A 17580-nucleotide genomic window follows, 5' to 3' on the forward strand; every position below is an offset into this window, starting at 1 on the left:
AGATTTTTCTATGGGGCCGGGAGCCCTTGTCTTATGCTATTTGTTTCCACCATCAATGTATAGAGGCTTTTCACTTTTCTAATTGAGGTTTATTCTTTTGTTTTCTGGTGCTACAGTTCTTTTGTCAAGAAAGTGAGTCTATAGAGAAAGCTGTGAAGATACAGATTTTCAAAGGCACAAAAGATTTTCTTGCAAGCTGGAGTCTGGTAATTCTCAATGAAAATTGGATGGTTCACTTCCTTAATGGAATTGTAGAATAGTTTGTGTTGGAAAAAATCTTTAAAGATGTCTAGTACAGCTCCTGACATGGATAGGGACATCTTCCACTAGACCATGTTTCACAGCCCCATCCAACACTGGCTTCAAACACTTCCAGAGATGGGACATCCACAGCTTCTTTGGCCAACCTGTTCCAGTGTCTTACAATCCTTACAGCAAAAAACAACAACAAAAAAAATATTCTTCATGTCTTATTTAAATCTGTCTTCTTTCACTTTGAAACTAGTCCTCCTACTTGACATATTGCTTCATGTCTTTGCAAAAAGACTTTGCTTTGCTTTGCTTTTCAGCCCCTTAATATATTGAAAGGCTGTCAGTAAGGTCTACCTGCATGGAACCTTGTCCAAGCTGAACAACCTTTTGCCACAGGAGAGGAACTCCAGTCCCTAATAATTTTCTTCTCTGTGCCTGTTTCAACAGGTACACATCCTTCTTTTGTCGGGGAACCCAGGGCTGGATGCTTTCTTCCACGTGGTGTCTCATTAGAGCAGACTACAAGGGAAAATTCCTTCCCTCAGTCTCTGGGCCAGGTTTGATTGGACAGAACAAATAAGCTGTTGCTGATTTTTGAATTCCCAGCTGTATATTTATGTCCATTTAAAATGTTATCACCTTCCCAAACCAGACATCAGCCAGACCTCTAAAAACTTGGAAAACAGGAAATCAAACTTCCTGCTCCAGTTCAATTTTTGTGGGGCAAATTACTGAGTGATAATGAGGCTGGCCCAAGTTAAATACTTCTGTCAGACAAGAGATTTAAATCATGCAGGCATTACCAGACAACTTTCTGCTAAGAAAACTGCAGTGTAGGCTATGGCATTTATTTATAAGATGGCTGTGGGCTGGTATTTCATTTGTTGTTTTCCATGAAGAGAATGAATTTAAGTCACTATGTGGAACTTGTTTCACACAGACAAAAGCTGCAATCAATGAGGGGTGGAGAAGCGTGCAATCCCATCTTTTCAGATGCAGAAATTCATTTTACAATTATGAATTGTTCTTTTTTAAAATAAGATTTATATTAAGCTGCTTTTGAATATTTAAATAATGTATACATTGTATGGGAGCAGAGATGACATTTTAGTGTCAGGGAGCTTTATATAAAATAATTTTCTAATGAGTCCTAATCTAGTTCAGAATTTTCTATGAAACTTTTTTTTTATCAAGATAATTTCAACATCATGCTCCCATCCAGGAAAATGGAATTCTGTTGATGTATCACATCAGCCTAAAATGAGAGGAAATTGCACTTAATCTGGATGCTTTGACATTTTTCCTGTTTCTTGGTACTGTTATCATAATCCAAATTCTTGATGGTGGTCTGCTTCTGTGGTGACCCTCGGGGTTACCACTAGAAATCTCACTTATCTCTGTGCTCATATTTCTGGTTTAGTGCAGTGTAAACCTACTCAATCCTTGATCCATAACTTGCTTAAGATGAGTTTGAATAATGCAGTATTTGACCAATTCTCTGTTGCCTCTTCCAACATCATTACCTTTTAGGTACATTATACTCAGGGTCCTTGGGCCAAACTATGCTTTCATTTATATCTTTCAAGTAAACTGCTTTGTGTAAGTAACATCTTTAAAAGTATTTTTTTTTTTTTTTTACTTTACAGAAGGAGACTGGAAAATAACTGTAGTCATTGGGGATTTTGAAACAGCTGGCACAGCAGCAACAGTATTCCTTTATGCTTATGGAGACAACAAAGCTTCTGGTCCTATCATTTTGGGATCTGGGAAACAGCAGCTGTTTAATCCCAACAGTGAAGATACATCTAAGGTATAGTATGGCTGTTAAATAAACACTGGAGAATTCAAAACGTATGCAAAGTAGTTTTCTCAAAAATAGATATTAGAGGTAATAAAAAAGACTCAAAGAAACATGCAAGGATGATTAATTATTTCTGAGGGAGTGGCTGACTTTTACAACCGTGAGATTTGAGACAGAACTGCATGGGGCAGATGAGTCTCTCTGAATCTGCTTCATACTTGCATCTTCTTGATGTGCTAGTTTACACTAGATGTTCATTTGAAGAAGTAAAAAGAAATTTCTTTGCATTTATGTGTTAAGGGGGCGTTGGTTATGGTTTGTGTTGCATAGCCATCTTCATAAGGGTCCACTGTAAATTCTTCCACAAACTTCCTCAAACTTCCACTGAAGCGTACTCTTGTGCAAACTTTTTCTTGGAGAAAGTAAGAAGGGGGGGAGGGGATGTGGCTAGAAATTACAGGTAAATCACATAGATTAAGTTAACTCATGTGATTTAAAGTAGTGCTGTGCTATTTCTCCAAGCAAATGGAGATATTTCTTTCTGATGACAAGAAAAGCCTTTGAGATGTGCTTCAGAAACAAGACATTTCTCAGGACTTCTACAGTAACCTGTAATTCCAGCCATATTCTCTAGTTCATGCAATTCCTCGGTCAGGACTGTACCTCTTGCAGTAGTTAAATCTGTGATACATCACTTAGGTTAAATAATTTATGCATAATGAACAGATGATGGGGAATCTGTGACAGATGGGACAGAAAGTATCTTTTGATACCTAAATCAGCCAGACAAAAATTTTCTAGCACCATTTTTTAAAAAGGAAGTGTTAAATGATGCAGGGTGCTGGAAGAGATCAGCATAATATAATGGAAACAAATGAAACACAATCATGCCTCACAAAAAGAGTCAAAATACCATATAGTTTCAAAATCCCTGTAGTCACATCTACTACCATAAGAAATCACAAAGAAATGGCCCACAAAAAGAGAATGCAACTAAACTGTCCTGGATTGTCTTAATAAAAATAAAGAATAGTAGGCTGATGGAAAGCATAGTTATCTGTGTGGTAACTTGGATGCCTGGAAGTACACAATGAATAATCAATAAAGTTAAAAATAATGAAAAAAAGAAGTTAATAAAACTTGAGTACGTCAGCTGGTGCTCCTTCATAGCCTCCTGAGATTTCATTCTAGAATTTAATTTTATTTTGGCTTCTATTACTTTATATAGCAAGTGTACCTTCATTAACCTTGGCTATCTCTGATTAAGGTTTACATAAATGAAATTAAAAATTTGCCAGAGTCCATTGTAATTCAGGTGTAATGTAACAAGGCTATTACCCATGGAGATTTACATATGATGGCAGTACACAAAATTCATCAAAGGTAATTTACAATTGTGTGATGGGGAGAGTTCTTGCTTCTGACTGGAGTCCTGGGTTCTAGGTTTCCATAAGACAGTAATATGTACTCTGCACAGCATTTGCTCTGGTGGCTTAGCAGTTTTTCCTACCAGATGGGTACGTCAAGGATAAACAATATGGGAACAGGAAGAAAACAGAATTTAAATCTGATGGATTTCCTTTTCTGCTCTGAATTGTTCCTGTGTGTTCAGAGAAACTACTTCTGGGCTGTGGTTTTCTGCCTCTGTTACTATTCAGACATAGTTTTTAAGGCATAATTTTTCTGTTGAGAGTCATTCCTTTTCCAGTAGAGGAATATCAATCTACCATAAGTTACAGCTTTCATCACAACTCTTATCTGTTTCCTGCATCTTCCTCTGGTGTCATCAAAGTCCCTGAGTATTTCTCAGTATTTCAAAAATAATGATTTTGGCAGAATGCTGGGTTGCTCAAGACACTGGAGCTTTAATTATATTGTAAATTATATTCTCTGGAGCCCTGTATACTGCATCATCATTCTTTGAAACATGCTGAATTATCTCTTATGACTGTACACACTGTTTGATAAAGAAATTATTTTTAAAAGTATTCTTTTAATGTTTGGTCATGCCAAATATCCCCTTCTGTGTCAAAGAGAACTGAGCATAAGACAGTAAGCCTATTATCCTCTGTAAAAGCCAGCTGCAATCTCTCAATTTTTATTACTTCCATACATAATAATTCCATACCTTTGGGTCCAAGTTCTGCTGTTCTAGTAATGATGAAGTTAGTAAAAACACTGACTGGTTCAGTAGATCTGCTTTCAAAATACTGCTTGCCTTAGTGAGAGTGGCAGGACCTAGCATTTCCCTAATAGGACTTTTTCCATTATTTGCTTTGTGAATTTACCTCATTATCAGCTCTTCAATCTCTTTAGGGCAGTATTGTTCTTAAGAATCTCAACACACTGTCATTTTTTTTTAAATAACACAATACTTAACTACTAGAAGTGCTGGAATTTTTCCTAAGAAGTCTTCAAAACCTTCAGTTTAACCTGTTTATATTTTGTGGTTGTTTTGTAAGGAAGGATTTGTTGTTATATTTTGTAAGGAAGGTAGCTGTTCCATGTTTGCAAGTACAGAACTTGAAGTATGCATGGTATTTTAAGAGCATTGAAAACTGAAATCCATCCCTGGTGTGAATTTTGCTGCATGAGCTCATTTTTCTAACTTTTAAAGCTGGTGCCACATCCATTTACATGATTTAGAGTTTCTTCATCTGCATAAACAATCCTTTAAATGCTCTGTGGTCTACGGCAAATACCAGAAAGTAATATAGGGAGATGAAAAGCAGGGTTCTTATAATACTTGAAGAGATACTTAATACCATACAACTTAATAAATAGTGCTCCTATGATGAGACTGTTAAAGTGTTAAATACAGCCATTTTCCTTCCATTTCCTCTTAGGCTGTTAAGAGTTTTGTTCATCAGGTGCACGTTCATGCTGTACTGCATCTCAGGAATGTGTTACAGTTAGAACTTGATCTGTTGTTTTTCATTTTGGTTTCCTCCTGTTTAAATAAAATTATCAGTCATTTAAAATAACTTATACCTGAATAATTCAGACTCCTTTCTTTAGAATCAGACCTACAGATGCTAAGAATCTGCTGTGTGTCATTGTGAGTCTTTCGTTCCTGTGCTCTGGATCCATAGTCATTCTTCCATCAGTCGAAACTGAGATCTCCAAAGTAAAATGAGAAGCAGTGAGAAGAAAACTAAATGTTGTAAAAATAGCTTAAAACAAATGCATTTTCATGCTTTTGCTCATGATGTTCAAATAAAAGAGGCTGAAATGAGCTCAGTTAGAATCCTTCCAGAGTGGGAAGATTGCAAAAGTGAACATAAGCACCAACGTAACTATCCACAGTCTTAACCCTGGGACTGACAATACCTAAAAGCTGGACATTGTGTCTTGCTATTTTCCAGCTGTCCCTGTTTTTCATAATGACTATTTAGGTCCAGAAGCAGTTGAATAAAACTTAGAGGAGCCCAGGCTTTAGTCAGATCTGCTTAAGGCAGCATAAAACTCTCATAACTGTTACTCCACTTGAAACTGTCATTGTCTGTGAAATGCATATGATAACAAGATGAACCTCATCCCTTGCTGAGATAAAAGGGAGAAGTATGTAAAATTACCTTCATCAGCTACGGGTTGTGCATTCAACAAAATTTAGCTTGTTCCAAGAAACAACACAGAACTGTAAAGAATTAATGAAAAATCTTGGAGAAAAACACAGCTCATCTCATCTTCAAGAAATGGGAGTGGGGAATGTGGTATAACTTATTCAGTAATTATGCAGTATGTACTATATATATATGTGTATATATATGTGTGTGTGTGTATGTGTGTATATATATATATATATATATATATATATATATATATTTATACTCGCTGTTGGCATAATTTAATTAATCCCACAGTAAAAGAAAAATTCTTCCAGAGCCTGAGCACACTGGAAAAAAAAATGTTTTAACAGTCACTGTACAATGAGCAATATTTGTTTACCCAATATATTTTTGTGACCAAAGGAAGTATGAAGTAGGAAAAACATTGCTGATCTTTGTGTGGCCTTTAATCCTATTCTTTACACGATATCCACACTTTCTCATGATGCTGTTATATTTCTGTGTGAGCACCTGTAATTCTTGAGTTGGTGTGTAACTGTGCCAAATTTTTTTGGGCACAATTAACAAATTGGCTGAATTCAGACATCTAGAAAAAGCAAGCAGCATGGGTGGGCCCTGGGTACTACACTGGTATAATTGTTATTGTATTTTTGGCAACAGTTATTAGCTGCATGTTCACAATTAAAAAATATAATCTACTTACAAAGATTTCTCTGTTATATGCTGATGCTGTAGAAGTTAAACTAATGCAGTCAATGATTTTTCTTTCTTTTGGGAATCCAACTAGTGCACATGTTTCTCTGAAATTCTGTTAATGAAATGGCCTTACATGGAATTAATAACTGTATGTTAAGCATATTCTCTGGTGGGTGTGTTAGACACTAGGATTTTGGTGCAGCTGCCTCCGAAGTGTTGATTTATCCAAATGATTTTCATGCTAGCCTGAGTTTATCTCAAAGAGGTTGCAGGATACTTTCTGCACAACAGGAAAGCAGTGGTATTATTTCACTGATTCTAGCATATAAAAGAGAAATGGAGTTATTACGTGTTTTCTTTCCATCCCTTTATTGAAGTATCTTTCCACTGAACCTTTTCTTGGTGAGACAAGGAACTTCACTTTTCATTTAGTTAAACATCTTAAGTACATGAAAATAGGTCATCCCGACTCCACTCAAAATATCACAGGTATGCTGGGGACCAAAAAGTATATTTGTATAGCTCATTTAGAAATGCAGTTAAAATTTAGTTCTTGCATGCTCTTTAGGAAGAACTTCTTGCAAATAAATCTGGATTTCAATTTATGCTTAGAGACAAATTGTAAAATATGAGCTTTTTTAAGCTTAAATTTCAAAAAGTAAGACCAAGTTGTCTAACACATGATTTAATGAAAATGTTCCCATTGCCTATGGTAAGATCATTTAGTCCTATAAGTGGTAGCAATGAGCAAAGCTTATTGGTGTTTTTTGTAGGTCATTCTAGTTAAACTGCTTGCAAACATTTAGAATATGACTATATCAAATATGCTGAGTGTGAAAACATAGCCCTTTTGAAAGTGGTGGACAGTTTTTTCAGTAATTTGTACTGGTACTTGAACCATGAAATATGATGATGCTATTTCTGTAATAGTGAAGAAAAATATTACAAAGGAAATAGAGTTAACACTCTCATCGTAGTCACAATGGTATTTTTAAGCTTATTAAGTGCTGGCAGTCAGTCACATAAGCAAGCTCTATATGAGGCCTTTAGAACTTATCACAGGACTTAACACAAATTGGTTAATGCACCAGAAGGAGTTTCACAATCAATCAACAAGTTAACTGTAGATGATGGTTCAGGTGTTTTGCAAAATCTTTTTCTGGGAAGAGATTAGCACTTAGAGATTTCTCTAACAGGCCATCCCTAAGAAGATCACCATACCTGATGTTTGTGGTGTCTAGATCCTTTTACCTAAATCTGTGTTTGCATGCCCTTGTTTGTCACCTCTGCAGTTTAGGTGGCTGATATAAGCCACATCATAATGAAATTTGAATTTCTCTCCATGTCCAAATTCTATTACATCATTATTATTCACAATTTTTGATATCTCAATTGAATTTTAGAGAAGTAGCAACTAACCCAAAATGAACAGAACATTTTAGAATAAAATACGGAATTTCAAAGTGGTGCCTTTTCTGAAGATATAAAAATTTTTGAAGAAAGTTTTGCAATGTCCCTGTAAGAGGCATGTAAATATAGTCCTTTTTGTGCAGTTAAGAAAGTGAACCAAAAAAGGGCTTGTGAATTTTGTAATGTTTTTTAGGAAGCCTAAAGCAGATCGAGGAATATAATCTAGCTCCCTGACTTTCAGAGCAATGCTTCAGTCCTGGAACTCATCCTTTCCTCTTTGGTCATTTATTGCAGGCCTGTCAGAATGGCTGTTTCCCTATAAAATGGAATGTTACTTTTGCAACTTGAGTGCTGGAACATCATAGAACAGCTATACTATACAGTTTTTGTAAGCATGTTGTTTACAAGGGTGACAAAGTCAACTTTGTTGTACAACTTTTCACAGAACGCTCTGGCTGTGAGAGTACATTTCTAAATGCCAGGTTTTGTTCAAGTCATGCAGAAGTTCAAGGCAATTTATTCAACACAGGAAAGGAAGAAGCAACCTCAAGACACTGTTCATGTTTTCAAAAGAATATCATTAGCTCTACTGCGTTATGAGAATATTTTTCTGCATTTCACTGCAAGAACAAATTTTGACATACATTTGACGAGATTCCAGTTGACAAAAAATAATGTGTTAGTAAGTCAATACCATTGAGAGACCAATGTGATATCTGATCTGACATCAAGATGAATCGTTGCAAGCCCCAAATATGCAACTGGTACTGAAAATACATTTCTAATTGTATTGTACACCTTTCAGAACATATTCAATTGATTTCCCCTCTGCCATTGCCTAGTTTCCACCTAAGAAAAAATATGACTTTTTTTCCCCCAACGTAACTAATAAACAATTATTCAGAAAAATAATATTATGCAAAAATATTAAGCATGTTATCAAATTGCCAGTGTTCTGTGTTTTGAATTATTTTTGAGACTCTTCAGAATCAGAAATATGCCATTACCTGTAAGTCCAGCATAGTTTACCATACCAAAAACCTCTTAATCTGTAAGTCAAGTAGACAAGGATGTTTAATACTGTTTCTCCCTTTAGCTGAAAGCAAGTAAATGTATTTGACTTGAAACTTTGGGTGAATTCCCCTTTAGTACACGGTCATAACTTTCTTAATTTGTTATATCATAACTGCTTTTAGAGAGTGAATGTTAGGGAAGGATAGGACATATAGAAAATCACAAGGACGTACATGTTTAGAGATGCTAAACGGGACTTCAAGAAATCTAGCTGAACTAGTTGCAATGAGATGCATCTCCTGGAGAAACCAAATGTTCTGCACAGAGCATTCTCTTCTCTACCAATTTTTCTTGAAACTTAATTTGATTAGGTTTGATGGATTGCTCTGTTGCTTACCCAGTAACAGGAAGTCCCTGCATGCTGATATGGTGATGAATGAGCTCCATCACTTCCCTCTCTTTTTTCAAATTGCTTCTTATTTTTCTTTTTTAAAATCCGCCCCCCACCCTTTTTTATTGTTTGTTTGTTTTTTTTTTTTTGGTCAGCTCTCCTACGCATGCTTATTTTTGTGTTATTTTCTCCAGTTATGCCAGTGACCTGTCAAAGATCACCCACTGTGCAGCTGGCAGGTTGAGGGGGATGATTCTGTCCCTCTATTCTGCTCTTGTGGGATCACACCTAGAGTGCTGCATCCAGCTCTAGGGCCTCCAGCACAAAAAGGAAATGGATCTGCTGGAGAACAGAAGGAGGAGAAGGACAAGTAGCACATATCCATGGTCTTTGAAGGGGAATTCACCTGGAAATATATCTCCCATCTTAGACCTCCTTCTGAAACAAACAAACAAACAAACAAACAATAAAATCCAGTTTAGCATAATATGATAAATCAATATAATTTTAAAAGTTTTAGCTTCACTTTTGAGCCAATTTCATATTATATATATATATAGATAGATACATATATATATATAGATAGATACATATATATATATAGATACATATATATATATATATTATAGACATGCAGGATTTGCTTTATCAATGTTTCAGTTTGCTTCATAGCCAAACGACTGATTAGATGCTTTAGAAATGGAAAGGGGTTCTTTGACAGAGTTCTCTGGTCCTGACCAAGAATCATGGCAATGATTATTGTATAAAATAATCTTTGGTGTCAGTGATGCTTCTCTTTCAATAGGGGTTAAACCAGAATTTAATCATGGGCATAAGGCCACAAGGTATCAGTGTTTTGGTTACTAAACTACCGTTTAACACTTCTGCACCACAAACAGCAGCCAGGAGTCTGCCTGCATCTCAGGAGGGCAACTCCTTTGTTGTTCACCAATACCATACCCCACTCAGTTTGCAATTAAGGTTGAGAATTCTAATACAATTTTATATTTATTTTCAAGGTAACCTTAGCAGTCCCTTGCCCACTGCAGAGGTCTCTGTTTTGCAGCTGGGTGACATTTATTAGGGTAACCTAACCTATGTCCTGGCTATATTTGTGGTTAGTTCCAGAGTGATCTTTTTTTCTGTTGTAATTCTGCTGTATTAGCAGCATATCTTTGAGGCACATGGTTTTATTGCATTAATGCTATAATTGTATCTTCAGTTGGCACATCTTACTCTAATGTACTGTTTTAATATAGCAAAACATACTACAATGGTCATAAGTGGGACTCCATTCAGACTTTTTACTACTACCATACACGTCATGATCTCACCTTTTGAGACTGAGTTGTACAGGCTTGCCTCAGGGATGTTTGTTTCCTTTTTGTTTTGATGTGAAATAGTACAAAATTGCTATAATAATAAAGAAAATGACTACATTTTGTTCTTTTTTACTTCCCAATTACCATGACCTTTCAAACAGAACACTGATAAAAAAAGTTAAAAGACAAAAAATAGGTTGAACCCTGCTTTTGTGCTTAGAGTCCTGCCATTAGAATTGCCTAAAATACTTCAACCCAAAACATAGTGGCTCTTATTTCAAGGCTGCAGTATTCAATGTGACATGATCATGTTTTATTGTTTAAATTTGCTGGAATGTGGCATCAGCTTTTACAGAAATTTAACCCTGATACCAGTGCACATAAAAACAGGAGTCAAAGAGAAAAGTAGCAGACTGATAAGTGGTAGGAATAGTTAATAGGGCTCTACTAATAGTAACTGTATGGACTTGTATGATTTCATGTAGCAATGACTGAACTTTTTTCTGCTTGTAAAAGTATTTGTCTAGAAATAGAAATTTACATTATAACACTAGAAAATGGATTCTGCGAAGAAGTCCAGAAACAGACTGGATTCTCTGAGCCCTTTACTTATTTTAAATAATGTGGTGCTGAAGTCAATAAAATTACACTTGCAGGCAACTCCATATGTTTTTACTGTGTGTCTTTGGGATTCATTGTGTATTAAAATTTAGTTTTCTAACAAAACTCATTACTCTTGGCTATGTTAGCTTGCTTGATACAATTAGCTTGCATGCTCAGTATAAGAAGGATGGTTAAAGACAACGGTGCAATTTGTTATTAAAATCTGGATTCTTTTTAATTATTTTTTTTATTACAGATTAATCTCAGAGATCTTGGGCAGCTTTATAAAATCACATTGGCCATGACAACACTGGAAATGATCCCAGCTGGTACCTGGAGGAAGTTAGACTTGAAAGAGTATTCCCTCTTTCTTATGAAGAGATTTGTCTCCCCATGGAGAGCTGGCTTTTCGAAGACAAGGATGAAGGTGATACGTGGAGAAAAGAGGCAATAAAAAATCCTGCAGAGGAGCTAGTGCCCTGTACATGCTCAGTATTTCAGATCATGTGTTCACTAAACATATCCTGTGAGTATATGACAGTTTTTCATGTTTCCTCCAGGGCAGCCTGCCCAAAAGCCAGTGTAACCATGAGAAATCCCTTCCAGACACTTTCTAGCTCCAGGAGAGGGAAATGATCCCTTAACCCCACTCCTTTCCTTCCCAAAATCAGAATAACAGCCGTTTGCCATGGCATCTTACCCTATAAAATGTTAGATTTCTCAGAGTGCCCATACATCACTGGTAAATACTGCTCTTTAGAGAAAGACATCAGGCATGAAATCAAGGTATGTAATGTCATGTGATATCCAGGTCCCTTTAGCAAGCTTGAGATCATCCTTTCTTGTCCTGCCTAAAACATACTTTACAAGAAGTCCATGATCCAAATCATCACACACGTGTTTTTCAAATCAGGCTTGAGTCACAGCCATTCACATAGAAATTGTTAGCTTCAGGGTGACACTTTTGAACTTCAAAGTTTATGACAGCTTTGATACACTTTGTTCTCTTCAAGTGAAGTGGGAAATAGCCCATCATATAAGGTTATTATTTAAAAAGTCCTGGACCTTTATAAAGAAATAAGATTCAGTATAATCACTATGTGTGATTTCTTTTTTAATAGATTCTCTTTACATTAATAGAATGACAATGATGCAGCTTATGGCCACATCTGACAGTGATAGGTCTTATATGGATAGGTGCTATAATTTAGCAAATTGGATCCAAACTGATGCAGTGAATTCTGCAAAGTGTCTGGGATTCACCCTAAAAAATAGATCATAATGCATTTAGTGACAATCAAATAATTTTAGAAGAAAATATTACAGATGAGAAAATCCTTATGTCAAAAGAATATAATTCTCTGAAAAATTATTATGACTATCGTATGTGAATGTTTTATTGCAGAGGCCAGAAGATGCTGAAAAACATGTATGAGCCAGCTCATATTTCTGCTTTGCTTTTTTTTTTTTCAGAATAATTAATAACTTCAATAAGAGATTTCAAAAACTGGGACTGATCAGGATGAATCAAGTTTTATGTTCACTGACATGTATCACAGTACCATATGCCACTCACAGTGACATATATGTCATTTACTGGTGCAATAGAAAAACAGTGCAGAAGCCAATTAAGTTGTACAAACAATCAACTCAGCATAAATAATTCAAATCTGCATTATGCAGTATGAAAAACCCATTCATAGAAAAGTACTAATATTCTCATCAGTGCACTCTATTTATATATATCTGTATATGAAAAATCAAATCAGTTCTCTGAAATACTGGAAATATCTTTAAATTGGCACATTTATTTAGTCTTTAATCATTGTACTACTGCATATTTCCTTATATTTGAAGGAACATTATTAAAAAATATGCTTCAGGTATGTAAGAAAAGATACATTTCCAAAAGAACTTGGAAATTTCTCAAAAATTTAAGTTTTACTAATTAGTTATTGATTTCAGGAACATTTAAATTGAACATCAATGCAAACTCAGCAAGGAGTCCAAAGGATTTCCTATTTATTTTCTCAAGAACAAGCAAATGAAACACTATCCATTTTCATTTCCCATTTGAAAACTAATTGCTTGCAAGTGCTAAGCAAACCACATCAAGTCACTTTCTCCAGCAGAAGAAACTACATGCTGGTAATTACTTAATGAGGATTTGATATGATTTAGGAGTTTGTATTCTGTACTTTCAATTTAATCTGTTATCTTCTGGTGATACTAGATCTGCTTAAGTATAAAAATCATGTGCTGGAAACTTTAAACAAAGTGAACAAATGTAAACTAAGCACATTGGTCTTGTAATTGCTGTTCTTAAATACTTACCTCATTATTCAGCTTTCCTCTTAGAAGAAATGGTAATTTTTTCTTATTCTTTTTCTCCCTTTCCCCAGCTGAAGTTTTCTATGCAACCAATATGGACCCAAAACCTTGGAACTGTTTTTTGACTCCTTGGCTTCTTGGCTTTCTTTTTAGTTCTAGCATCTCATCTTAAGATCTGAATTTATTTCCTGAATCTTACCTTTCTCTCTGAACTTGCTTCTTTTCCATTCAAATTTCTCACCGTGGTAACCCCTCTTAGTCAGAAAAAGACTGTCTCCCAGCGACTTGACAGTAATCTGGTCTCCTATTCCAACTAATGATTTCAATTCTTTCTCAGTCTCTTCATCACACCAGTCTCAATTTCCTTTCCTTTCCTAACTCAGGTTTCTTGTCCCTCCAATGCATGTTTGCCTTTGTCTTTCCTTTTTCTACTTTTGCCACATTGCTTGGCTTCTGGGTCCATGGCTGCTTTTCCTCTTGCTATTACATCGTGTCTTTTGCTTTTCCAGCCCTGGAGATCTAAAAAACGTCACCTGATCTGCCTTTGAAGTTGTCCCTGAATTCAACATATTGTTGAACTGCATGATCCTTGGAGGTTTCCTCCAACCCATTTTGGTATTTTTTTACTGTGATTCTTCTATGCAGTCTGTGCTTTTTTGTTTGTTCGTTTGTTTTTGTTCTATCAGTTCCAGATACATTTAGTTTACCAAACTTTGCAAGTGTTGGATTTTTTACTTGTTGCTCTTTTGATATGGTTTCATCCCCTAGTTACACTGTGATGCACAAAACAAAAGTTATTCAACTACTTTCTATGTGATAGTTATTGGAAATCAGTGATCATGCCTTAAGCTGGGTAAATCTTAAAAGAAATCACTGAATGAAAACAAGATAGAAGACTTTGAATACTTTCAATTTAGCTTTATGGCACAGGAGTGTTAGGGGAATCAGTCCAGATGTGGCAGCTCAGTGAGGCTGCCACAGCTGCATGGCTCCAGGTCCCAGCAGCCCCCACAGAGAGCACAGGCAGGTACCACACATCAAGGCCAGCTGCACACCCAGACATACAGAGCAGCTGCACAAACACAGCACCAGCAGCACTCCCTGCCTCTGGCTGGGCAGGACAGATGTCCAGCAGTGGGATTGTACCTGTGGATAGGTGTGCACAATGTGGATCCTACAGCTGGGCTCACACATTCTGTATAATCCTCAGCTGTCCCTGGATCCCAGTCTCTCCAGTTGCTGGCAACTGGACATATGAGCCCCTGGGGCTGCAGTCCTGCTCCAGGCTCTGGTACAGCCCATTTCCCCCATGCCTACTCCAGCAGGTCTCACCCCTAAAGATACCCATACCTCAGGCTGTCTCTGGCAGCTGAGTGGGACTCCCATGGTCCCTCCAACACTGCTTATGTGGTCTTGCACTCAGAGACCTGGGCCTCTGAGCCCTGGTTCCACTCTGTTCACTGACAATCTCTCCATGTTTTGTTCCCTTCAGTCTCTCCAGCTGCTGCCATGCAGGACTCCAAGTCCAGTTGCTGGTACTTAGACTCCCTACCCACACATGCACACACACAGAGAACAGAGGTGATCTATTTTTTAACAACTCTTCCTCCCCAGGTCACCTAGATCCATCTATTTCCCTCCTAAATGTCTTTTAAGTCCTCTGCAATCACAAAATGTTCCTCTCCTCTGCCCCATATTGCATCTGACAACCTTGGGCATCAAACCTCTTAAATATGATACATACTCCAAATTGTCTCATCGTGGTGGGTTTTATGCCCATACTGAGACTCCTGCGACAGCCTTGCTGGGGCTGGGAGAGTGTTCCCTTTCTCTAAGTCTCCATGGGTTCCCACCTGCCCTTGTGCACTTGTGTTTGTGGAGATGGGCTGATGGTTCCTGTGATGGGCCTGGGAGAAGCCAGAGCAGGGTGTTCCCTGGACTGCCCCCTGCCTGTGTTCCTTTGTACATGTGCCGACCTTTATCACAGATCCTAATGTGGGTTGTCTCCAGGTATGGCTGGACTTTTGTTCTAAATGGGTACCTGATCTAAGATACTGTATTTTCTTACTGCTGTGTTTATGTAAACATAAATGTCAAATGAGGATGTAAATGGGTAAATGTGTCCTGTTCTTGTTCATATATTCAAAAGAATAACTGTACTGAAATAAAAGACAAATACTGAGACTGAGGCAGGGAAAATTGAAGCTCCAAAGATTTAGTATGCTTTTCCACTTGGAGAGGTGTGCAGGCAAATATAGAAAGGTTAGAAGGTGGCCACTGACTGAAATAGTGCAAAAGATGACCAAAGCAAATAGAAAAAACACATTATCTCAACAAAATTTTTATCCATCCTTGTTTTATCACTCAGGAAGCACCAACTACATAAGCAGATAGTCAAGCTTCTTTATTGTGAAATTCATTATGAAGTGTGTTTTATCAAAGCTCATAATTTTCTTGCATGTCATGAAGAATATATATATTAGACTACTGCTCCAAATAGTACTAGTGAAGATTAGAGACCATTTAATGGAGATTAGAGTGAGAATTATAATTCTAACTGAAATGTCCTAACCTAATATTGTTTTTGTGTTTGCTTCTTCTAAATTAATATATGCACCGCTTCTGAGGAAGATAGTCCCTCTTAACCAATATCAGCCACTTAGAATTCGTTCTCTTTTAGTCTTAACACTGCACTAACCTTTATCTTTACCCTTCTGTCAAGGAAAAAGGCCAGGTAGTGAACACCAAGTGACAAAACCAGAGATTGAACCTTGTTGTTTGGCAGATTGAGCCAAAATGACCATTTCATTCAAGTGGGCTTGGCCTATGGAATACAAGGCAGAACTTGGAGCAATACTGTGCATGACTGTTCTGGGATCTTGGTATGCCAGCATAAAGGGAGGACTGAGTAGAAACAGTTGGACAGTTTTAACGTTGTGTGTCATTTAACATCTCTCCAGGTTTTGTGTTCCTTGGCTAGTTTGTCAGTTTACACTGGCAGCCTGGTGGGAGTGGATTTGCTCAATGAAGCACTCAGTGCTAAAATCCCACTTACTTAAGTGTCTGATGTCCTTTTTATGGGAGTCTAGAGGGAAGTTACTTCAGGCTTGTTCTAGTCTCTTCCCACAAACTGACTGCCAGTTGTCAAGATTGTAGTCATTGTACTCCTGGAATGTATTATCTGGTGCAGTTTCATGCAAAAAACCCCCTAGTTCTTTGCTCTAAAATCACTCCATGCTGCACACCAGAACGAAGGAAGTAGATCCAACCAGGGAATTCAGTGGTGGTGTAAGAAAACCAGTGTCATTAGGCACAGACAGCTGTGGATCTTAAATTCATTTGCTCTTATTTAGAATTCTCAAATAATGACTATACTTTTATTAGATTTACTTTGAAAAGAGCTGACAATGGGACAGTAGTTTGTACCAAGTCAGCAGAAGAGACTAATGTTTCTACCATGAAAAATTCCATTTTCATATTCTCAATGATAAATTGTTTTTAAAATTCTATTAGGTTTGCTTTCTTCTCCCAAAACATATCAAAATATAAACTTAGTCTTTAGTGTGAAGCAAGTGGAGGCATTTGTTTACATTTATATTTTCCTTAGGCAAGTGTCATAAGTCATTGAGTGCTCTTCATTTATTCTTCAAAAGGAATGGATAATTATACACTGTGCCTGCAAACTGGGACCAAATTCTCTTTTGTCACTGGTGAAGGCTCAGGAATGTATAAATTTTCTGTAATGGAAACCCTGATTTAGGTGCCCAGAGTGGGAAATCTGGCAAAAAGGGCTCTCTAACTCACAGTTCATTGTCCTTAGTATGCCCTAAGGTTACCTCTTCTTCATAACTGGAAAACTTCCTTTCTTTCTCTGTTTTGTCCAAGGTAGTTAATTTCTTATGTTATCAATAGATGCCAGAAGCTGGAGTTGGGATTTAAAAAACTCCTGAAGCCCCATGATAATATCTCAAGAGATAGCATTTTTATAGACTGAGCTAGAAATTTGGTGCTAGTACACTTGGCTGCTCCTATGACTCTACAGTATTTTTTATACATTTGGTTCTGTCATCTTTCAGCACAGTTATTATACTCCTTTAAAGTCTGCCTTTTAGAAACTCCTCACCTCTGTCTTATAACATTTTAGTTCCCCCTTTCATCTGTTTCATCCATACATCCATATTGCAGATTTTT

At 36.8% G+C, this 17580-nt stretch overlaps 1 pseudogene; it reads left to right on the plus strand.

The window, feature by feature from the left end:
- Positions 1 to 17580, plus strand: part of LOC134057050 (lipoxygenase homology domain-containing protein 1-like) — a 139309-nt pseudogene that overhangs the window by 27094 nt on the left and 94635 nt on the right.

The sequence above is a fragment of the Cinclus cinclus genome, chromosome 1 (genome assembly GCF_963662255.1).
Source record: "Cinclus cinclus chromosome 1, bCinCin1.1, whole genome shotgun sequence".
In the NCBI taxonomy this organism is placed as follows: domain Eukaryota; kingdom Metazoa; phylum Chordata; class Aves; order Passeriformes; family Cinclidae; genus Cinclus; species Cinclus cinclus.